The sequence below is a fragment of the Ambystoma mexicanum genome, chromosome 8, assembly GCF_040938575.1.
Source record: "Ambystoma mexicanum isolate Mex_15411 chromosome 8, UKY_AmexF1_1, whole genome shotgun sequence".
NCBI classification, from domain to species: Eukaryota; Metazoa; Chordata; class Amphibia; order Caudata; family Ambystomatidae; genus Ambystoma; species Ambystoma mexicanum.
In genome coordinates this window covers 613,805,185-613,830,581 of record NC_090929.1, presented here as the reverse complement: position 1 = coordinate 613,830,581, position 25,397 = coordinate 613,805,185, and the positions used below count along the sequence as shown (strand labels likewise).

The window sequence follows — 25,397 nt, the reverse complement described above, 5'->3', positions numbered from 1 at the left end:
CTCCTGGGCACCTTCTCCTCTCCTACTCCCTTCTCCACCTGTGGTGTCCCCCAGGGTTCTATCCTCTCCCCTTGGCTCTTTAACATCTACCTTGTTCAGTTGGGACTCCTCATCTCCTCCTTCTACCCCAACTTTCAGTGTTATGCAGACGACACACAACTCTTTTTCAAACGTCCTGCTGACCCTGTTGCACCTTTCATCATCCCGGACTGCCTATCTGCCGTCAAGGTCTGGTGCACTTCCAACGATCTCTGCCTCAATGCCAGTAAAACTGATATCCTTCCTATTAGGACCCCCGCTGCACCCTTCTTCCCTTCTCTCTGGCTTTTCTCCATGGGCTCTCCCCCTGCTCCTTCTTCTGAAGCCAGAAACCTTGGAATCATCTTCGACTCCTATCTCTCCTTCCTCCCTCACACTCAGGGCATTGCCAAGAATTCCCACTTTGAGCTCTTCCCTCTCAAAGGAATTCTCCCTTTTCTCACTTTCCCCCATAAACTCAATGTTAAACGAGCCCTGATTCTCTCTAGGCTTGACTATTGCAATAGCCTCCTCCTGAATCTACCTTCTTCCACTCTGCGACCCCTCCAGCTCATCCAGAATAGAGCAGAGAGACTTATCCTTGGCCTTAAGCCCAGTGACCACATCTCTCCTGCCATTAAACATCTTCACTGGCTCCTGGTTGCTGCACAGATTAATTTCAAATCCCTCTGCATCATCCACACGGCCGTCTGGAGTTGGGGACCACTCTATCTTCAACTCTCTCTTACTAAATACTCTCCCTCAAGACCTCTCGGTTCCTCTGGCACCAACTCATTGTGTGTGAAGCATTTCTAAATGGAGGGCAGGAGGTTGATTGTTTTCCTCAGCTGGCTCCCTCCTATGGAACATCCTCCCCCTCCCTCTGCGTCTTCAGCAGGACTTTCTTAAATTCTGGAAGCTCCTCAAGAATTTCCTCTTTGCCTCCTCCTTCCCTTCTTCTCTCCTCTGCGAATTTCACAATTGCTGTGATTCGTGTCCTGGGCCCTTATGCATCCTCCGGGCCCATGAGCTCCCACACCCAATCGCCCCAGCTTCTGCCTACGTTCAGCACTTGCCTCGGCACACCCTCCACTCGCACTTTCACCCAACGCGGCTCCAGGCCATGAAGCATTTACCATACCTTGAACTTCACCTGTGGCTCAACCACGAGCATGGACACCCGAGCACTTACCCCCACTACCCTCTTCCTTGCTGCACTTGCACGTTCCCTTCTGAATACTAACAGACATAGTAGGTTCGTCCTTTTTTCCCTCCACTGTATTCAATTTTTTGTGTATTTTAAAGTGTTTCATTCTCATGTTCTCTCCCTTTGCCCTGTGGGTGCTTTGAAACAGAATTGACTTGGTGTATAAGCACCTAACAAGCGAACAACAAATAAATAAATAAATAAATAGATCATCTGCACTAACTTTGCGGATAATACGCAAATACTCATCCCCATCACAGGGTATCACTCCCGAGACTCTGCCACTATCAACTGAGTTGACAGCACAATTCAAAACTGGACGGCTTCCCGTAATTTATGCTTAAACGATGAAAAAACAGAGCTCCTCACTGTGGGCTCCCTATACCGCCTCAAATACCTGGACGCCTCCTTTGCATCCTTCTGCATTGATGATACTATCATCCCTGTTTCAAAACATATCAGGACACTATGGGTCCACTTGGAGGCTGACCTATCCATGACCAGGCATATCAATTCCTTAGATTCCTCCATGGCCTACACTGCAAGGCGCATTTCACTGAACACACAATTTCTCTCACCAAGCAACTGTCTCACACCCGCACGAGCACTGATCCCCACAAAACGAGACTATTGCAATGTTCTTCTCATGGGCACCACTGCTGCCAACATGTACAAATTACAACTATTACAAGGCACTGCGAGCGGCCCTGGCTCTAAAACGACCAGACCATATCACAGCAACCAGACGTGAAACCCACTGGCTCCCAATCAAAGCACAGGTGAACTTCAAAGCTCTATCCATCGCCCACCGATGTATGTATAATGACCCCCTCCTGTACCTCAGCACCTGCATTTCTCAAAAGATCCCCTCATGGGTGCTAAGATCCAGCTCCAGCACCCTGCTAACAACCCCCCGCTTCAAGAACAATAGAGCCGCAGGAATCAGCTTCTGCATCACAGCCCAGGCGCTTTGGACCTCATTACCAGCTATCATCAGAAATGAACAATCCTACACCTCATTCAAGAAACTCGCCAAAACCTGCTTGTTCGACAAATATGATTAACCTGCCGTAGGGACTTCCTCCTCTATTGTCTTTATTATCTCTCTGTTGTCGATATACTACCTACTATGTGCCTAACACAGTGATACCCTTGCGTCTGGGCGGTCTCGCAAATGTCAAATTATTAAATTAAACAAATAGATACAGAAATAGTCTGAGAACGGTAAGGGGTATGGGACAAGCATACAGGAGGTGTGAGTTTAGCACTGGGGAGGACAGGGCATATTATTGCCACTGAAAGGGACCACGTGTGCAGATAAAATGCACCTGTACAAAGAAAGCAGGCATACAATGTATCCTTTATTTCTCCTTATTTTTTCCTATAACACATTGGAGGGTGTACTATTGTGCATTAATGTAAAAGGATAATTAGTCCAAAAATGTTAACATAAAGAAAACGAAATTTGTAAATCAGGGAAACCATCAAAATCTTTATTGTGCTTTGACCACTTAATCATAGTCCAATTGGTGTTGTAGTTAGAGAACTCATGCTAGTAGTTGATGTCTCTGCCAACACGTGTTTCGCCCCGCTGGTCTTTATCAAGGCAGAATAAACTTGATGAAGATTGATTTGTTGTATGAACAGGAGAATTCCTGTCATGTATTTTCCATACCAGTTGGGATCCAGGTTCTGACTCAATCTAATTACTTATCTTGGTAATTTCGCATAGCTGCCTGTTACCATGCCTATATATTGCAAAATCTACTCGTTTTATTTGAAGTCTTTAGATTATTGGTCTGCAAATGTAATCCCTCTGAAGTCTCTTAGAATAAGGGGGTGCATGGCTATCCCGCTGCATTCAGCGTGTTCTGTGGCTTGGCACGAAACACACAGCACAAGAAGTATGCAGTGCTGGGGAGCATGAGAAGGTGACATTGGTGGGCAGCTCCCAGAAGCATTGTGAAACAAGCATTGGCAATGCCAACAGTTTGGATTTTTGTGTAGGCATGGGAAAGGCATTTGCCAGGCAATGATGTAGTGGTATTAACTGGCTATCAATGGTAGAAGGTGAACAATGGTGCAATACCTGGGCATATAATAGCACTGCCTGGAAATGCCTAATAGGTATACACACAGCAAAACTGTTTTTAAACAGCTTTAGTGCTTTTTTTTTTATCAGGGCTTCAGTGATGGACATATATAGTGCTTATAAATCGAGTGACTGAAGGCAGACAGGTATTAAGCTAAATGATCGTTTTTTTAAAAAAAAAACAATCAAAAAAGAGTGATTTAGAAAGATTGCTTTGTGACCGCACAGAGTGGTCTTTCTAAATCGAACTGTCATGCCCACGCCGAGCAAGAGTGCGCGAAGGGGCTGGTTCGAACCAGGATGAGCCGGTGCGGCAGAAGAGGTGTTTGTGTGTGTGTGTGTGTGTGTGTGTGTGTGTGTCTGTTTGTAAGTGTGTATAGTGAGACTGAGTTGTGCTGGGAAGGAGGCAGAGGGTGAGGTAATGGGAGGTTTGGTGGGGTTAAACCCCCCCAATTAAGAATTCCACCAGTTGGAGATGGTGGGGATGGGGTAGGAATGACATTGTGAGGGGGTGGTGGGCGCACTAGGTAATATTTCGTCATTTTAAACCCGACACAAAGAGGGGCGAAAAAAATCAGTTTTATTTTTGTTAGGTCTTTAAAATGCGGAAATATGACATAGAAACGACAGACTTGGTTAAGACATTTTTATTACACCAGTAGCACATTTACAACTTCAATTAAGTGATTAACTTTCAGAAACCTACTTTGAAAGTACATTGGCAGGCACGGGAGCACAACGTTTGTTGTTAAGACTTGAGAAAGCTAGCTCAAAGAGATCCCAGGAACATGTGTTTTGGGACGGGAGGGGCAGGAGGGGCAGGAGGTGGGTGGGAATGGCCATAGGGATTAGCATGGCCATGGGCAGCCAATGGCTGGGTAACTAACCAAACAACACCTACAAGCTTTGTGTCCCTCCTTATATTTTATTTCTCTCAAACTGTACTCTGATGCAATAGTTTTGGCTTAAAGGTGGCGCTTTAACACCACCTAATAGCCAAAACTAAAAACTGTTCCTGAAGGGTAGTGCAAGAAGCTAACTATGGGGTTTTGTGGAAAGCTGTCACTGCTGAGCAGTGTGAGAAGCGTACACTCCTGTAACATACTGCACATTGAGTATTCTCATTGGACAACCCTAGCCAGCACCAAAGGAACACCTTAACTTACCTGACACACCAAGATGGGTTTAAGTTTGAGAGGGTGGTGGGGAGGTTTGGGGGTGGGGTGTGTGTGTGTTTGTGTGTGTGTGTGAGATACCCAGGGTTAGAATCTCACCTCAAGTTTCCCTAGACAGGATGCTTCTGTGGCCCTACGGCTTGGTCCCTGCCAATCTACGCATGAATCTACACCCACCTTACCTCCCCACCAAAGTAAAGGTCTATCACTGTGTTCAGACTGTGGCCTGATAAATTGACAATCAAAAAGCACTTGAGGCATGGTAATGGCTGCCAGGCGCTACACAAAATCACATATCATAATAATTCAGAGTGTGTGCCCTAGTCTTCGTTTTTAGTCTGTGCACAATTACTCCATTACACAGGAAACTCCATCAAAACAGGGATCCTGCCTCTAGTAGACAAACGGGCTTGGCACAGGCGGGGGGAACAGGGGGGATTTCCCGCTCTCCCTTTCTGTGTTCTCCACATTCACCTATACACTGCCAAATCTTGGCACTGGCACTTCTTGTCAGACGGCGTGGCACCCCCAGATGACCCTTCAGCTTTGTCGTGCAGAAAGTTTAATAATCCCATCCGGTGTAGAGACATCCACACTTCACGGGTACACTTGAGCACATCTCAAGGCCATCACACAACCACGCTCTGACTGGCCCATGCATTGAACTAGGAACGGCCTTCATTTAAGATGGCTTGCCACCTTGCCACCAGGGGCAGCTTGTGTTCCTCTTCTCACAATCACTTTTTGCGTGATCCATTTACCATGCAAGCCAGCATCCACTGCCATTCCCCTCCCTTTCACCCCCTTGCACCCGTCCATCTCTTTTGCTATCACCTATTCCTGCTTCTCCTTTTCTCTCAACTATTACCCTCGCCTAAACCCCCCACACGCACCCTCCACCCCCACAGACCACGGTCTGGGTTACCCCTAGAGGGAACACACTATATCACTAGCCTACAGCAGCGATGTCGCAGTATAAGTCATGAAAAAATATCCTTTGGCCGTTGTAAATATTATGAAATGCCTGGTTTTATTCTCCTGGAAATTGAATGCGCTGATTTATTTATTTATTTACATTTGTTTTATCAGAATGTGCATTATGTTTTGGATGATGGTGTTTCTTTCTTCTTTTATCTCGAAAGGTGTGTAATAAGTCAAACGCTTTGTAACATTTTAAAACAATATAGCATAAAAAAAGCATTAACATAAGCTAGCATATCACAATTTAACACAATAACGTACAATAACCTAACATAAGATAGCATCACATAACACACTAACATGAAATAGCATAAAATAACATTGCGTAACTGTTTGGTGTACCAATGTATGTGTACATGGCTGAAACTGAAACTGCACTGGTTACCGGGCCACCCTCTGATCTCGGGCCCAGGTCACTTCCCCCTCCAGTTGCACGCCTGCACTGCCATCTTGGCAACCCACGCACTTGGGGACAGTTTTTCTGTATCCCTACAGTCCCCTTACCAGCACTTACACCTGACGTCTGTACTTCCCCTTGCACTTGCCACCAGCTTGCAGTATTTTTTATTTGTTGTTTTATTTATTCTATGTATCCCATGTACTGCATTGTCCCCTAACACCCTCACCCCTGCACTTTTCCCCTTCCCCCTTCCCATGCACTTGCGCGATCTGAATGACACCTGGCGCCTAGTAAGATTGTTGTCTCTGGGCCTCATTACAAATCGCCCGGTATGGAAACAACGGTGGCGGTAAATCCACCGGGCGATCACAACTCCTGCAGGCGGGAGGTAATGTTCCCGCCAGGTCTGACCTGCCGTGCAGGCGGACGAGGAAACAGCGGCAGCATTACGAGATGCTGCCGGTGTTTCCATGATCCCCATTGGGGATTAACACCATTCCGCCTCCGTGATTCCCGGGAAACCGGGGTTGTAATGCCCCGGTAATTCCGGGAATCACAGAGGCGGAATGGTAATATGAGTCCGGCGGTAACCAGGCGGTTTTACCGCCTCGGTTACCGCCGGACTCGTAATGAGACCCTCTGTCTTCCTTTGTTCCTCATCCCTTGCCTCGTCGCGCCATGAAACACTTGTGTATAGGCACGTTATAAATGTCATATCATATCATATTATATGTGTGGGTCCACAATGAGCAACAAGGTCGAGGCCTGTACCTCCCAGTAGGAAACCTGGACACGGCTATAGAAGAAAATGACACTCACATCGACAAACTCCGCGAACTTTGGTTGCATAAGGGCACCACTGAACCTTAATGGTCTCTCATAATGCTCCGAGACAGGTAGCCTAGTCCAATGTACTACCATTTGTCCAGCCCTGTCCACCCACACTCTTTCATGCATAGATATTTGCTTGCTGCACTGGCGCCCCCTGCTGGCTGGCGCCCTAGTGGATCAGCGGCGTTGCCTAATGGCTTGGGCCGGCCCTTTCTGTGCCGTGTCCCACATGTGCGCCAAGCCGGGTGGCCGGCTGTGCTATGTTTTGTGGGATTTGTACCACGCCGACATGCACCGTCTTAGTGTCCCAAAGCCTCTTTCAATTATTCGCAGGCCTCTGTGTGGCTGGAGCCCGGAGCGAAATCAGAGGGGATAAAGGCGGGATTATTGGCGAGCTCTCGGCTGCAGTCCGCGTAGGCGCCGGGACACTATATTACCGGAGCGCCTTATCTCAGCGACCTGCCGGCTCGCCCTATCGCAATCTCTTCTTCCCTTTATTAGAGATACCGAAACCAGGCAAGAAATCTGTGGGATCACGTTTATCGCCTCCGGGGGAAGCTTTCACTAGACACAAAGAGAAAACGAGGGGCGGGCAGGGAGGCTAGACTCCAGCAGCGTGGGCAGTCTAATGTGTGGGGCGGCTGGTCGCGACAAGGGCCAGTTTGAGCTTGATTATTACGAGAACGGAAGACATCTGCTTGGGCTGATATTTCTGATTACACTCCCGTTGTTTACAACAGAAAGTAGAACTATGTTCCATTCTGCACTGCAATGGTCAGCTTTAGGTTTCTGCATTTTTTTAAAAAATGTTATTACTCTTTCAGCATTTCCAGGAATCAAACAGCCAGACAATGGCGTTATGGCCAGAACAGGCTAGGCAAATAGACAAGAGCAAACCAGCATGTGCGATAGTGTTGCAGGATGTGGCACACGCGTGTTATCAGCTCAGAGGTCCCGGGGCGTAGCAGGTGTCAGCCTGCCCTGGGACCACACTGGACGGGCCCATCAATATCACGGGCCCAGTCAGCATGCAAGGTGCTGCCCGGGCCAAAAATAGAACGACCCAGGACCGGGATAGATGTGGAGAGGGGCCCAGATCAGGCAACCCGGACCGCCTCGTGGCCAGCGAGGCGTGCCCTTCATAAATGTCCTCCCAGGCTGTGTCAACCAGACAGGCACAGCTCGGGAGGTGAATAGCAGCGAAGTCCGCTCAACCCAAGGAGGGTGGAGTGGTGAATATAAGTTCCGCACTGGCGTCGCTGGCCAGACCGTGTGAAGCAGAGGGAGGAGGAACTCCCGGGCTGCTCCGTTGGGTTTCCACGAGGAAGAAAAACCCGGCTGCCAATAAAGCAGCCCGGATGAAGATCCGAAGCCAGCCCCTTGTGGCTGGTGACAAATCGCTGAGGGGGCAGCCCAGAAGCCCAAACGAGGCCACGGTTACATGGCAGTGAAAGCAGCGGTATGCCCATTGTCACGGGAACACTGCCTGAAATCAAAATAGACACGGGAGCACAGCAGTGAGAGCGGTGGTGTCCCCACTGTGCAGGGGACTTACACTGAAGTAAAGAAAGACACGCAGGCCGTGTAGTGACGGGGAGGACATTGTCCCCTAACACCCTCACCCCTGCACTTTTCCCCTTCCCCCTTCCCATGCACTTCCCAGTGATGCCACCCTAAGATGTTAAAGTAGGTTGCGGGTGCAGGGGTGAGGTCAGGTGGGCACCCCCAACCAACAGGGACAACCAGAAGATTATAAAGGGCCGTGGGGCATGGCAATGATCATGGATGGCCCCCAGTCCAGGGATACACCCAGAAGAAGCAAAAGACCCGCGGGAGTGGCAGTGACAATGGGCGGACCCCCAAGAGTGAAGGGGAGCACCCTTGAACATTATAAAGAGCGCTGTCGGCACAGTGAGTGCGGGGGACCCATGTGGAGGATGGGATCACCCTAAAGAAAGAAGAAGGCCCAGGGCCCATCATTCATCGGCAGGGGGGTGGGCGGGCGCAGGTCCCCAGCAAGCACAGCATCTATCCAGCCTCCAGCCAGCTGTAGCACTGGCAGGTAGGCAGCCCTGCAACAGCCAACTCTTCCATCAGCATTCATGCAGCCATCAGCATGCCAACGCCACCAAGGGAAGACGCATGCATTTACTGTGAGAGGGGTGGCTGCCTGCTGCAGTAACCCAATTGTGACCTAGTGTTTTATGTAGTATTATATATGTTAGTACTGTTAAGTAGACTGTCAAGTGGGGGGAAGTGTAGAGTTTGGGGGAATTGATGTTGATATATTATTTGTATCACGCTCATACACGTGAGTTTCAGGGTGCGAGGAAGTGTTACGGGAATTGCTTAGTAGGGTTAAAAGGTAAGTAGGGGTAGGACAGTAAATATATTTATGAATGTTAAGTCAGGTAGTGGGATAGTGTGGCAGCCTGACTGAGGCTGTCTACCTGTGTTTAGGTAAGGGGTCTATTGCACCAGCAGACTCACCCCAAGGGTCCCCGAGACACCTCCAAGGAAGGGTGAGCTGACGTAACAGCTCCCCTGTCAGGTGGTGGTCACGCCAGGGGAATCCTATGGAATACTAAAGGTAAAAGGTTTAAAAGATAAGTGTGTTCATAAATAAAGAGGGGTCCCCATTGGGAGCCCTCTTAAATACACTGTGAGGTCTGTGTCCATTAGCGTGCCAAGAACTCAAGGTGCAGCCCATTTCCTGTTATCAGTCGTTTTTTTTGCGGTGCAGCACCCCTTCGACTAGCTGGCCTGGGGGGTGGTCCCTATGGGGACTGCCCCTGGTCCGGGTGAGGGAGGTGGATACCCTTGCTTGGGCCATGGCTGGAAAACAGGGGCTACACCTATGCTCCAGTTCTTTATAATGACAACATCCAAGGGCCTGGCTGAGGCCTGTCTCCCATCCCCTTGAACGTCAAGGTGAGCCCCCTCACTTCTCTCAACAGAACCTTTATATTCACTGTTTATTCCTATGATGATGGCACTCTAATACTCCTAAGAGTAGATAACAGTGTGCCTTTCTCTCTTCTTTTTCCATTGGTTAAAAGGCAACCAGACCTCGAGGGGAGCCAGATGACAGGAAGTAAATAGGGGCAGTGCTGGAGTACTGCTCTCCGCGCACCAATCCGAGTTCTAGAAATCTTACTGGCTTCCTTTTCCCAACAACCAACCCCTCCCTGCCACTCCACTATTTAGATCAAGAAGCACAACTTTTAGAGCGCCCACACCACCGTGTCATGGCATATGTCTTAAGTCAAATCACTAATTCTTCATAATATGTAGTCCTAAGAGCACTTACATGTCATCCTAATTCAACTTAAAGGCTTAACCCCCAAATAACAACTCTGTCAATATGAGTTCCTGTGGCCCTGAAGAAGACTCTTCCTGACCCCCTCTTCTCCCGACACAGTTACCTAGTGAATGTCTTCCTTCTCCCGTCCCATATGTTGCATCGAGAGCCCCTATACCTTGATCTCCCACACCAGCCTCTACAAACACTTAGATGATCCCCAGTGGCAGGCTTCCTGTGGAAAGTCTGCAAATGTGGTGACTGCATCCCCACAGTGGGAGGAATGCAGACAAAAATGATATTGGGCTCTTATATCATGCTTCATGCCAGAGCCCAGCCTCTAAGCGTGAGGCTGCTCAATATTGTCTTGCTTCCAAGACAAGCATGTTGCCCCTGAGCTATCCTGGGATGTCAAAAAGGCTCTCCTCAGGAGTATCATTGAATCTTCCTCTGGGCCTCCCACAGCCCTTTCACTGGCCGGCGGTACCTCATCCTGCTCAGGGTCTCCCACACCCCCTTCCTGTGCTCAGGCCCTATGGACCGGCCAGCAGTAACTCACAGCCTCCATGGGATATTTCCATATGACCCCCTGTGGGAAGCTTTTATCAAGACACCAGCTTTCTCCCTTCATTGCTTGTGGCCTGCCTTTGTGGTGTGTTGGCCATAGGGTCTCGCAGGCTTTCCTTATCTCCATGCTTTGTGTTGTAGCTAAGTGGGTCCCCCACTTCCTACTAACACTCCAGAGCTGTAAAGTGCACTGTGGTGAACCAGAAGGAGTCAGACGACTAAATGACATGTTCAAAAACAGTACTATTTTAATTAAAAGAAAACTCCTTATTTGCCCTATTGCTATGATGGAAGTTCCCAACCTTATAAAAGTAAAACTAAGGGTGCACCATCTCACGACTCTGTCATTAGAATCTTATCTCAGACTCAGCCAGGCTAGTGGAGAGTGGTCAGTCGCGAGCTAGAATCTCCTTCCTGTGAGATACTAGCGTAAGTTCAGGACTGCCCACTTGGTAACCAGGGCTTCAAGTTCTACTGTCATATATGACTGTTCTGTGGGGAACAATATCCCGATTGTGTATAAAACGGCGGATTCTAAGCTATCATGTTCTTGTGACAACAGAACTCCCATTCCGACCTTCGATGAATCGGTCTGAAGAATACATTCTCTGTTGAAATCAGGCATCTTGAAGACTGGTTCCTGGCAAAGGATTTGTTTGAGGCCTTCAAAGCTTTGCTGGTCTTTACATTCCCCGTCAAGCTTTTGGGGAAGTGAATTATTGACCTTGTCTGTAAGATTTTTGGCCAAGGTTGCATAATTTGGTATACATCTTCAGTAATAGCCTGTCAATCCAAGGTAAGCGCAGATCTCTCTTTTTGTCTTTGGTTCTGGTGTTGCATGTACTGCTTTGACTTGTTCTGTTTGTGGTCTGAGTAGTCCATTTGCTACAAAATAGCCTCTGTATTTTACAGCTGACTGGGCCAGGTGACATTTCTTTTGGGTTGGCTGTCGAACATGCTCTCTAGAGGACTCTAGCTTTCACATAATGATGGTGCATGTGTTTGGGTCATGTCTACTATGTATTATGACATCATCTAAATAGGCTCCAGAGAAGCTAGAATGTGTTTTTTGGATTTTGTCCATCAACTGTTAAATTGTGGCAGGGGCACCGTGCAACACAAAATGCAGTACCTTGAATTGAAAGAGCCCCTGAGGGGGGGACAATTAGTTGTTTTTTTTCCTATTGGTGGGATTTAAGGGTACATGCCAATAACCTTTGGTTAGGTCTAGTGTGAAGATGTACTTGGACGATCCTAGCTTCTCAATGAACTTGTCAATTCTGGGCATAGGGTAATTATCAAAAGTGGCGATGGAGCTTAATTTTCTAAAACCTATGCAAAATCCCAAAGACTTGTCCGGTTTTGTTACCAATATGATGGGTGGCGAGCACGGACTCTCTGAGGGCTCTATGATGTTGGCCATGAACACCTCAATAATTCTTCTCGCCTCCGGGATCCAGTAAAGTTTAGGACCCCGTTTGCCCAGCTGGGTTGCAGATATGGTGAAAGAAATTCTGCACTGTACCTGGTTGCTCAGAAAAGACCTCTGGAAACTGGGACAAACATTCCTGAAGGTCTTCCTGTTTGTAGATGTTCAGGGACTAGTTGACTGTCGAGGTTGGGGTCTGTGAGGAGAGTGGCCATAGTCACCATACTCTCCTAAACAGGGTCGGCATTCTACTCTTCCACTGATTTATATGATAGATCTGTTTTTTCTGCTGTCTATTGGGTTGGGCCACTACCTAGTTCAATCGACCTTTTTCTTTCAAGAACTTTGGATGGACCATACCACTTTGATATCATTTTGTTCTCCAAGGTGGGAAGAAGAAATAGGACACATTCCTAACGCTTGCATATCATTTAGGGATTTTTGATGTTCGTTACCCTACCTAGGTGATGTTTGTCAATTTCCCTTACATCATCCATATCAAACTTTAATTTCTGGGCTCTCTGGGAGATGGGTAGGATGGCTTCTTCTCTTTCTTCCCAGGTCTGTTTCAACATGTCTAGTGCATCTTGCGGTTCTTGCCCATATAGTAATTCAAAAGGCCAAAAGCCTAGAGTCGCCAGAGTTGTTTTTCTAAATGCAAAAAAGGCCCATGGAATAATAACATCCCAAAATCCGCCATTTGCCTCTACTAACTTGTGAAGAAAACCTTTCAGAGTTTGGGTACATCTTTTCACAAGGCCATTCGTTTTGGGATGATAGACAGAGGGCTTGAGGTTTTTGATGCATTGAACCTCTTTTATCTCGGTCATGATCTTCGATATAAAAGCAGTATCCTGATCTGTCTGGATTTCCTTGGGGAGCCCTACTCTCGACAGAAAAGGAAGGATGGGTCATAGGATCTGTTGACTTGTGTTGTTCCGGAGTGAAAATGCCTCATGATAACAGGTGGCATAGTGAACAATCACTAAAATGTACTTATTCTCCAACTTGATGCTTCCAAGGGGTACAATATGTCCTGGCTATTCTAGAGAAGGGGACATCAATAATGGGTAGTGGTTGTGGTGGGGCCAGGGAAATTGGAGCGGCTGCGGTTTTCTGACAGATTCCACATGTGGCAAGATAGTTCTTCACATCTACGAACACTCCAGGGCAGTAAAACTGGGGTATCGCCTGGCTTTAGGTGTTCCCTATCGCCAGATGGGTGGCCATGAGATGGGAGTGGGACAAACCCAGCAATATCCTTGGATGACTGCGAGGAACCACCAGTTGAGCCCAGTGAAGTCCATCTGTCCCTACGTCTCACAAGTATAATTGTCCTTTTTTAAAAATAAAAAAAGGGGCTTGCTTGGCTACGACCCTGCTCCTCCGAGGTTATCCTCCGAAAGGCGACCAATAGTTCAGGGTTGTTCCTTTGTGCAAATTCAAGAACATTTAATGGGACTTGTTCTTCTGTCTCACTCACCTCAGACTCTTCGCTAATGGGGTCAGCCTAACCAAACCCCATTCACCCCCTCTCTGTTTCGAGTAAAGTCTCCTTTTCTTGGGTACTGGGATGAAGGCTCTCAATGATTTCCTGAGCTATGACTTCCCCCTCTTTATCTAGTCAGAGGTACCACGGTTATGAAGGACCCCGTTCACCTCCCCCTTATAATCGGGTTCTATTACCCTGGCGGCAACATCTAGGGCATGTCGCCAGATCAATCCAGATTTAGTTGCCAGCCTAATTTAAGTCCCAGATGGAGGGGGAAGACATAAGCCTAGTTACTCTCTTTTGTGGGTATGGAGATTGTTTCCACACTATATTTGTAAAAAACAATAAATTGGGGAGTGGCCTGGGGTGGGGCTTCTGCTTTCTCAATAGTTTTTGTAAAAATATGGGGTCCCCAGTTCATATCAACTGGTCTACATTCCACTTCTGACACCATATGTGGTGAACCAGAAGATGGAGTCAGACAGCATAGTGACATGTGCAAAAAGATTTTATTTTAAATTAAAAGAAAACTGCTAACTGCCCCTATTGATACGAGGGAAGTTCCCTACCCAACAAACGTAAAACTAAGGGTGCACATCAAGTCCAAACAAAAAGTCTTCTGTTCGAATCCTAACTGACCCTAACACTTTAGAAACATACCTAACTAAAAGAAAAGGCAGGCTTGTAGAATAGCCTTGGTATGAACTCCTGCCTGGCCCACTTGTATTCAACTTGTTCGCAGTCTCACAGTTCTTGCAGATTGTCTTCGCAGCTTTAGTGTCGAAATATTTTGGAAAAATAATAAATATCGTCGTTCTGCGTTTCCCTATTCGTTTGAAAAGGAAACAGTTTCTGATTTTGTAAATGTTTCAATCCCTCCAGGATGCTTTGAAATTACACTTCTTCCTTTCCCTCCCTCACAGCGTTAGGACTTCCCAAAGTCTGATAGATCTGTGGTTCAGTGTCTTATTTCTCAGTACAAACTTAGCTTACGGCTTCTGCCCAGATGGGGATACAGCTTCCCATGATTTCATGTACTTTGCGGTCAGGGTAAAAAAAGTATTCACATTCCCTTCAATCTGTTACAACATAGGCCCTGTGCCTGTGCTTCCTTGATACGCTTAATGGTTGTTGCAACTTGGATGCACCGTGACTGTGTCTTTTCCACTTTCATTTATTGGGGGCAGGTGTTCTTCTAATTTTCTTCACTTCTCATATTTTTGGTGGCTATTCTAGTCTAGCATTACAGCGTTCAAATCCCTTTTCTCAGGATAAGCGGAGAGGGGGTGTTGTGAGGGGTAGTCCTTCATTTATGTTGTTGGCCATCCCAGTTTTTCTTCTTGAAAATCTGTTCACCCTAGTGGAAGCACACATTCGTCCTCACAGTATTAGTACACAGGAAGGATGGGGTGAAGGGTACTGCATGTAACCAGTATACCGCTCTAAAAAGACAAACATTTGTTCAAATGGAATTGTTGTGAGGCCCTGCTGCCAGTGGCAAGAACTCTCCATGTCTCAGCCATGAGAGAAACAGGAAGGCATTACAAGGTTGTTTGGAGGCGCAAAAGGCAGGGAGGGAGAATGCTCTTAGCCCTTCCAGGCAGTTATGCCTCTTTTAATTGGGCATAAACATTGGGTATCCCATTTTGCTGGGTCTCTGTAACCAGCCCGCATGGTCAGCCAACGGCGTCAGGAGAAGGGACCAGTCTGTTCTACTGCTTGCAAGCTTGTTCTGGACCAATTGACACAATACTAACAAAATGGGTGCATGGCACTTCCGCTGCTGAGGGCCACATGACATGCATGCGCTGTAAGACCAACTACTAGGACCAACTACTAAACCTTCGTCTCCCGCACTCTTCCTGGCCTTATCCTCAGTCCTCCAAGCATTGAACCCGACGGATGTAACCTCACCTACTGTACTATCCATTGAAAAAGGTCTGCCTGCCTCTCAATTGCATCTTATCTACCCTCCTTCACTAGTGCTCCCGTTTTGTCAAATGGGAATCAGGCCTCCTTGTTCAGCTGTGAATGCCCCATGGCTCCTGCCTCTCCCACCTCCTTGCTGTCATCATCGCTCCTTGCCCTCCGACTCAGGATCTTCAAGAAAAGATTGTTTTTGTTTATATTGGATCCACATTAACTCAGATGCTTATTATGGCAGAGGATCGCCGAAAAAGAAACAAGTGATAATATTGGACTTTACCCATTAATTGGGAGAAGAGGCAAACCTTGTTAAAATAAAACCATCAAGCTTAGTTGATCATCCACTTGAACCTGTCAAAAATAGCTGGATGAATGCTAAAATCACAGATTGGATACACACTTCCTCTCCTGATGAACCATTGTTAGCAACAATGGGGAAACACGTGTTGAGAGAGACATAGTAAGGCATAGATAATCAGTCTAAATTGATGACAATATAAACTAAAACAATCTTTTCTTGAAGAGCCACCAGACCACAGGTGTGGAGTTAACACCTTATATCAAGTTGCATTAAGGATTAAAATGGTGTGAAGTAAATACAAAAAATGTCACCAAACTACAAGTGTGGAGTTAACACCGCACATTAAGTTGCATTAAGGATTGTAATGGTGTGAAGTTAACACAAAATTGGAACTATTTTTGTTTGAATGTTCTTTAACCTATTGTGCAAAATAAAAAGATAAAACTGAACGGACTCACCTTTGAACAAAAACATTTTTTGAGTAAGGTTGGTGCATTTGAGTAATATTTTCCAAACCTTTTCTTTATCCTACAGTGCTTCAACGCCATTACATAGGACAGGAGGCACTATACAAATGGAACATAACGTAACATAAAATGTGTGTTCAACCAACACGGCATAAATTGAAATCCCAGTAGGGCTGACACAGTCCCTTATTCTCCCACGGTTGATACATTGTGTACTATTAAATTGGGCAATGGGAACAGGTATTATTGCAGCACTAGAAGCAGCATATAAATCAACATCTGGAAGCCATTCCATTTTCTTGGAAGTCTTAATTCGCCAATGCTTATCATACTGGGTGCAAACGCCTTTCATATCATAATATGGAGGTGCCAGCGTGAGCCACTTTTCTTTGTTTCGCTGTCATGAGATGAGCTCATGTATCCTACCGATGGTTACTGTTGCCATTTCCTTCAAATGTTTAAATAACTTAATCAAAAGGGTTGTACCTGGGAACTTATCAGCTTAGCTAACTAAGAGAGCTCACTGAGGTTGTCCAGTTGCATTTGATTTGTCATGGGATATTCAGATCACTACTTACCAATTCTCATTCTGACTTCAGATGGGGGCTACCCTCCCCCCACCCCTGTATTGGTGTCCCTGAAAACATTGGGTGTTCAGTGACACGACAAGGATCCTTTTCACAGTATCCTGATTGCTATTCGAATGAACACAGTGTGTCTGCAACCCCCAGGCAAGCTACAATATGATCCTGCAGGTAGCTGCTTTTCAGAGCTACAAGGCTACCTCCACCCATTGGCCCTGCTAAGGTGTAACCAAAGTGACCCTACAGACTGTAGTCAATGCTGCAAAGGTCATGTTCCATCGCTTTCCGTGATGTCACTTCGAGGTGGGGGTGGGGTCAAATGACATCACTTCCTGTGATGTCACCAGAGGTCAAAGGTCATGTGATGTCACTCCGCTACCCCTAACTGTAACCCTGTGGATATAGTATGGGCTGTGGTCACCATTTTAAACCTGCCCTGTGGTGTGCGCTGTAGTAATGGATGCACCTGTCACGTCCTCCATAGAGAATGACAAGGACTGTGACGTCCACACTCTTAGCAGCCGGCACAGTGGGCAAAAATAATCAGAGTGGAAGAAAGACCAAATGCAGTGAATTCAGTGCACCAGTGTCAGCCTGGTGGTCTTGGAGTGCTGCACAGAGAATCTGGAAGGAGTGGGACATTGCCACCCTATACATGGGCGACCTTTGACTCTCTAGATGTTTTGGCCTACAACGCCCATCAGCCCCAATCAACATGAGGGATCATAGGAGTAATAGTCATTAGCATCTAGAGAGCTGCAGTTTGCTGACTGCGGTCTACCGTCTCCCCCTGCGGTATCTCCATCTTGCAGTTTCCCATCGTCAGATTTTTGCTCATTTGTGACCACCTATGTTGAGTGGTTCACATCTTACTTACATTCTGTTGCCTGCACTCCCACTTCACTTCCGTTCCCTTTCTTCCCTCGTATTCCTACTCCTTTTTTTTTTTTTACTTTCCTTCGTGGCTTTACCAATCCCCTCCATTACTCATCGGATCCCATCATTTGCATTAATCCTCCCAGAACTTGAACAATCTTACTTTTCCCTGTTATTTACATCAGCCCACACCCATCAACGTAGCTCTCTGGAACGCACGCTCCCTTTCTTCTAAAACGCATTCTGCTCGTGAAATGTTTTTCCATCTGAAGTTACATTTTCTATGATTTACTGAGACATGGATCCCCCAATTAAAACTGCAACCCCTGCTGCTCCTGCTATCTCTTCACCAGCCTTTAAACATACCCCTCGAGGATCTGGCTGAGAGGGAAGGGTTGTCAATCCCCATCACTGTTCTTTCGAGCTTTCCGCTTCTTCTCCTGATCTTCCTTTAGTCTCATCTTTTGAGTACCAGCACTCGATCTTCAAAGTTCCCTTTTCTGTGGCCTTCCTTTTGCTCTACCGCCCCCCTTGCCCTGATACCTCCTTTTGTGAGGACCTTGACACACTTCCTTCTTTTCTTCAACTTCAACCTCCAATATTCTTTGACTCACTCTTCTGTTCTACTCATCTTCATTATCAACTCTTACTACCAGTCTTCTGTCCCTTCTCCTCCCTCTCCCATTTCTGGTTCCTCTGTCACTTCTGTCCCAATCTTCTCTTCTGATCAACATCTCCTTTCCTTTTCTATTATTCCTACTCTGTACCTTCCTGCTCCAACTAACTCCTTTCTTCATTATGATCTTCTTGTCTTTGACTCCTCTCCATTTATTTCTACATGTACGTCTTCCCATTCTTCCCTACCACATTGTGCCTCTATCCCTGCTAACTCTGCTACCTCCTCTCTTTTTTCCACCCTTTCTGTGTCTCTTCACTCTCTTCATCCGGCAACTCCATTTTCTCCTACCCAGATGCCTCGTCGGCCTTAACTTACTTTCCAACTCTGCTCTCTTTGATGCGATCTTCGCTGAGCAGAAAGTCTTTTGCGGCCACATACTCTGCTACCTTTTCCTCTCTTCACTCTGCCTTCAATGCTACTCTTCACTCAGCTAAAAAATCCTGATACTCTGACCTTCTTCATTCATATTCTTCTCATCCTCGTCGTCTCTTCCAAACTTTATCTCACATTCTCTCTCCCGTCTCTCCAGATCTTGCTCTTTCCCCTTCCCTTTTTCGCCGATGACCTGACCTTGTATGTATCTTCCAAGGTCACTCTTCTCCATAACACTATTCTGTCCTGTCTTTCTTCTCACTCTTCTTCTTCTTTGCCCCCACTATCTGCATCTCTGTCTTCCTTTGCGCCTCTCTCTGATTCTGAGACTGCTGCTTGCTTTGCTGGCCAAAACACACCCTACCATTGCACACCATTGATCCTGTTGCTTCCACTCTTATCCAAAAAGTCTACACTCTGCTTCTTCGCTTTCTCAATGCTCTGTACAATAGCTCAGTCTCGACCTCTGTTCTTCCTTCTCCATTCAAACATGCCACTATTCTTCCGATTCTTAAAAATTCCTCTCTGATCCCTTCACTTCCTTCTAATTTCCGTCCCATTTTCCTTCTTCCTCATCTTTCTAACCTCCTTGAATGTGCTGTCTATTCTCAAATCTCATCCATCTTTTCTCTGTACTCTCTGCTTCCTGATTTTCAATCTGGCCTTTGCCCTCCCTCCACCCTTCCACTGAGACTGTTTTAATCTCTGCCTGTAATTCCCTTCTCACTGCACGCTATACTAAGCACTCCTCTTTTAATTCTCCTTGATCTGTCAGCAGCCTTTGATATTGTTGATCACTCTCTTCTTCTTTCCTCTCTTTCCTCACTAGGCTTCTGTGGCCCTGTACACAAGTGGTTTAAATCTTATCTTTGCAATTGCACCTACTCTGTTTCTTGGGATGGGCATCTCTCTCCAGCTCTTCCTCTCTTTTACGGAGTCCCCCAAAGCTCTGTCCTGGGTCCCCACCTTTTTTCAGTATACATTTGCCCTCTTGCTGCTATTATCTCTTCTTTTGTTCTTTCCCATCATCTCAATGCGGACACTAAACTTTTTCTATCCTTCTCCCCCTTCTCATCTGAGATTCATGGTACTATTTCATCCTGCTTATTGGCCATTCAATCTTGGATGACTGTCCACTACTTGGTATGAAACTCCTCCAAAACTGAGGTTCTGTTATTTTCTGCCTCTTCCATCGCACCCCTTGCCCCCAGTTTCTATTTCTTTTTCCCCCCTCTAATCTACCTATCTGTTCTACTGCTCATAATTTTGGTGTTTACTTGTATTCCTCTCTTTCTTTCACTTACCACATATCCTCTCTCTCTTGTTCTTGTGGAGCACACATTTCAATAACCACAAAGCAAGACCTTTTCTTTCCTTTCATGCTACCAACCTTCTAATTTCCTCTCATCTATTCCTGACATTTGTATTGCTCATTCTCGATCTTTGGTCTCCCTGCCTCCCATGTATGTCCACTTAAACCAGTCATCAACTCCTCGCTCCATCTCTTATTTTCCTTATTCCTTACATGTCTCTATCTCTCATGCTCTTTCTTCTCTGCACTGGCATCCATTCCCAACTCGTCTTAAGTTTAACTTTCTCTGCTTAGTCTTTAAATCTCTCTACAATCTTTCCCCCTCATTTCACGTCACTTGTATCTTTCTATTCTCCTACTCGTTCATTCCGCTCATAATCTCTCTTTCTTCTTACTGTCCCTCGCCCCCCTCCTGCCCTCAGTCCCATTTTTCTTCCTTTGTTCTCTTAGCCCCACTCCACTGGAAAGCCATTCCTCTGGCTATTTGCACTCTCCCCTCCTACTCTACGTTTCAAATCGTAAAGATCATCTCTTATCCTCCTAATTGTTTTGACCTGCTTCCTCCATGTTGACATTTTATGTACCATTTTTATCCTGTACAGCGCTTTAGCGTAAAGTGCTATTATTACCTGACAGGGGGGGAGCCAGCCAATCAGGTGGCTAAGAATGCAGGCTTGAACCGCTGGCTTAAGAACACGTTCCAAGCCCCCTGACAGCCGGCTTCCCCGCCGCAATCTTCCCCATCCCCTTTTGCTTATTTGTAATCCCCCTGCCTACAAATGTACCTTATTGCGGTGGCAGAAGTATTCTTAAACTAGCTAACAGACACTTTTTCCCTTGCACCTCCTTTTGGGTGTGAGGCTGTGGAGGTGTGTGTGTGTGTGCACATGTGATGTGCTTTGGTACTGTGCAATGTCACTAACATCCTTGATGAATTAATAGTTACCCATTACATTTGGTCATAATTGTAACTCACTCAGAAAATGTAAAGGTTACCATTGATCGTGATTAGATCTTTCTCATAGAAATGAGCCATCAATCTGTTAATTGGTTTATAAGCTGAGCCTCTGGGGTGATAGAGAGCTAATAGATAATAGTCATTTAGAAAAGATCACTTCATTAAAAAGCTCTTACGTCCTCTAGAAAAAGGGGTTTCTGTAAAATAAAACGCACACCATCTCTAAATGTCAAATAAAGGAGATTGCATCCACCGCACGGTGGCAGCCACCTTTTTCAAAGTAGCAGCGAATAAGCAAATGCCCCCTTGGCAGGGGTGTTGCTAGGTTTGCAAAATATCTGGGGCTAAGCTAATGTCATGACTCTCGGGACTCGGGGCTAGCTAGCCTTTTGGATGTAGCCCCTGAGCTTCTATCAGGGGATACAACCAAAAGATCGGCTATAACCCCCTGAAACCTCCCACACCAACGCCCCTGCCCCAAGGCGTCATTGCTTATTGTTTATGCTGCAGCTAAATCAGAGGTATTTAAACTGTTTCATACTGAGCCACCCGTTGAGTACAAATATTGTTTCTGGGCAACGCGTCCCAAAAGATGTCTAGGGGGTGGGGGGTGCCCAGGCTCGTTAATACATAAACAGATTTTCTACAGGTTATATTTCCTATTAAAAGTAGTCATATTAATCTAGAATAACTTTGGCACCCACCTGCATACTCAAAAGAGCTTTGCAAAATAAGAGGAAAGCAGTGTCTACAAGAACACACACTTTATGGTGTGTGGCCTATTGCATGCCGTAGCTCGTATATGAGTTGATATAATATTTATTTGTATCGCGCCCATACACAAGTGTTTCAGAGCGCGACGAGGCAAGGGAGGGGAAACAGGGGAGGACAAAACAACGATCTTACTAGGCCCAGTGACATTGAGAACGTGCAAGTGCTGGGGAGAGGGGAGGGGAAAAGGTCGAGGGTCAGGGGAGGAGTGGAAAGTGCTAACAAGTGATAGAACAACAACAGCTAGCGAGGCCAGCAGGTGGTAAGTGCAAGAATAAGGTGTAGACAACGGGTGTCTAATAAGTGTTGGAAGGGGACTGTATGGTAGCAGATACAGACCCAAGTGCAAGGGTTCCCAGGATGGCTGGGTGGGTGTGGCTGGGAGGGCAGGGATCTGGGCTCAAAATCAGAGGGTAACCAGGTGCCTGGTGCCAAAGCAGACAGATTAGTAGGGGAGAGGAAGAGCGAAGGCAGAAACAAAGAGGAAGGTCTTGAGGTGCTTCCGGAACCGAAGATGGTTCTAATCAAGTTTCAGAGAGGCAGGGAGGCTGTTCCAGAGGGAGGCCCCAGCCGAAGAAAGAGATCTACCACCAACTCGCTGCTTGGAGAAGCGACTGACCCTGAGGGAGTTGGAGGTGAAGGAGTGAAGAGCTCGAGTAGGAAGGTATTTACAGAGGGAGAGTTGAAGATATTGTGGACCAGGGCCCCAGAAAGCCTTGTGTACAATGCGAAGGGTCTTGAATCTGATCCCTGCAGCCATTGGGAGCCAATGAAGTGATTTCAGGGCTAGAGAGATACGATCTCAAGGCTTGAGGCCAAGGACACGTCTCACAGTCCTGTTCTCGATGAGCTGAAAGGGTGGTGAGTGGTTGCAGGTAGATTTAGAAAGAAGCTGTTGCAATAGTACAGCCTAGACAGAACCAGAGCTCTGGAGACAGTGATTTTCTGGGCGAAGGAGCGGAAAGGAAGAATACCTCTGAGGAGGTGTAGTTGGTAGTTAGACTTTTTTGAGACATCAGAGATGTGTGGAGAAAAGGAAAGAGCAGAGTCGAAGATAACCCTGAGGTTCTTAGCCTTGCAAGTGGGAGCAGGGATATATATTAATACAAACATCTTTTGCTCCCTATGGTGCTAAAGTGCTAAAAAAGATTCAAAACTAATTTGTATTTGACCTTTTTGAGGAGAAAGATTGATGCTTTTATCAGAATACTATGCATCAGCATGGGAGTTCAGAGGTCGGCAAACCCCTTCAGGATACTTTACAATGGTATATATAGTATGCATTCAAACACAAATAGGAGATATCCCGAAATCTCAACCCTACCACTTTGGGGCTGCTATACATACATCAAAAGAAGGTAAGTGGTAGGTTATTTTATGTTCTCAATTCAATATACCTTGCCCCTCGTGCCCACTTGATATCCACCTTCTCTCCTCATTTTCAGTGTTATGCTGACGACACAGAGCTTTCCTTAAGCTTCCCTCCTCTTCCTCCTCTCTTTCCTCTCTCATTCCTGACTGTCTGACTGCTATTCAGGAATGGTGGTCTGATAGCGATCTCTGCCTTAACACCAGCAAAACCGAGATGTTTCTCATTGGGACTACTGCCCCTCCAATCCTCTGGCCACCCAACTTGGGTCCCCTCCTCTCACCCTTGTGTGAGGCTAAAAACCTGGGTGTCATCTTTGACTCCTCTCTCTCCTTCTCACCTCATATTGCTGACCTTGCCAAGAAGGCCCACTTTCACCTTTACCTCCTCAGAGGCATTCTCCCTTTCCTCACCTTCCCCCAGAAACTCAATGTCTCCTGAGCTCTGGTTCTCTTCAGGCTGGTTTACTGAAACAGCTTTTTCCTTAACCTTCCTTTTTCCTCACTCCGCCCTGCTCAACTAATATATAATAGGTCTGCAAGACATATCCTTAGCCTCAAGCCCAGAGACCGTATCTCTCCAGCCCTAAAATCTCTCCAATGGCTCTCAGTGGTTTTAAGGCTCAGACTCAAGACCCTCTGCATCATCCACAAGGTTTCTGGGGCCTGGGACCTCATTGCATACAACTCTCTCTCCCTAAATGCCTCCCTGCTAAAATCAGCTCCAACTCTCTGCAGATCAGACGTTTCTCCAATCTGAGAGTCAGGAGTAGATCTCTTTCTTCAGCAGGAGCCTCCCTCTGGAATTGCCTCCCTGAACCCGCATTACTTGAGCCAGATCTCCTAATTTCTGGAAGCTTCTCAAGACCTTCCTTTTCCCCTCCTCCTTTCCTCTCCTCTTTTCCCCTCCTGCTTCCCTTGTTAGCCTCCTCCTACCACTACAACTGGTTGCCTGTGTTACTGGGGCCAGGCCTTCCTTCGACCTGTCTTCCCCCGCAATCCTTTTACCAGCACTTGCCCTCAGGCTCCCTTCCCGGACTAGCCTACTGAGTCTGGTCCATCCACATCCTTGCACTATTTTACCCCTACCCATGTTTCCCCTGGTGCTTTCCCTCTTGGGCTCCACATAGCACTTGCCCAGTCCCGGGGACCCATCACTTCTGCACTTCTCCATCTTCCCCTTCTCCCTATGCCATCCCTTAGCCCTGACCTGCCCCCTACCCCTGCACTTCTTGTTACTGCATTTGCACAATCAGAATGTCACAAGGCCTAGAAGGACGGTTATTGCTGTTTTCTCCACCCCCCCCCACCCCCAACACCCTCTTTTTGTCTTGTGGCACCTGGAAAAACGTTTTGCTGTATAGGCACCATACAAATGTTCAATAAATAAAACACATAAATAAATATACAAATATTATTTAGGATTCATCAATTTCTCAATCTATTTCCCCCAAAGTATCAAAAATCTCTTACAGTTGTCCCTTGTGCATGTGTATTCTTCATTTAATGCCAATGATTTTATTTATGCCTTTTTTTACTCATTACCAAACACATTCCTTTATTTCAACAAAAAATCTTTACTTAGAAAAGTTAAAAACATGACATGGTGTGTAAAGTGCATGGGGGGTCAGTAAAATGTGGCAAACCATGATGGCATTACAGCCTTAACATACACCGAGATATTGACTAGAAAAGTTAAGCCCTTAAGTGCTAAGGGTATGTATGTTCGTCCTGAAGTCCCATGGGAAAACATTGCAGGCTCCGCCCACTCCTCCAGTTTCTTTTCTAAGCAAGACCAGGTCATACATCATTTTGTATCCATTGAAAACAATCTGTGTGCTCCACGCTTCCAGTCTCATGAGATTATAGACCCTTCACGAGTACGTCTGGTTGTGGTATGTTAAATGCGCACAAATGTGTGACGTAAATATAAAAATATAATCAGGATGAGAGATCCTATAAGCGGTTGTGTAGTTCTGAACATATAAATTTATTTCAAACAACACAAAAAATTCTTGGTGATTTTGCAATTACTTTACAATACTCTCGAAAAGCACGAGAGTCATAGACAACGCACAAGAGTGATTCTATTCAGTGATAATACAAGGTAAGTATCCACCTCTGTGATGATGAGTCAAAACACTGCACGTAAGAGCACAATCACGAATGATGGTAGGAAAAACCTATGGTTGAACAAAGTGCACCCGGGACGGAGAGTAGTCCAGGGCGTGGTTAACACAGGGTGTACACAACATTTTCTACATAACATACACAAAAGGGGGGTTTAACA

General features: G+C 46.3%; 1 protein-coding gene across 1 annotated transcript in view; it reads right to left on the bottom strand.

Moving 5' to 3' along the window:
* IGSF21 (immunoglobin superfamily member 21) overlaps positions 1-25,397 on the bottom strand; it is a 2,012,705-nt gene that overhangs the window by 1,020,443 nt on the left and 966,865 nt on the right. The window lies entirely within an intron of this gene.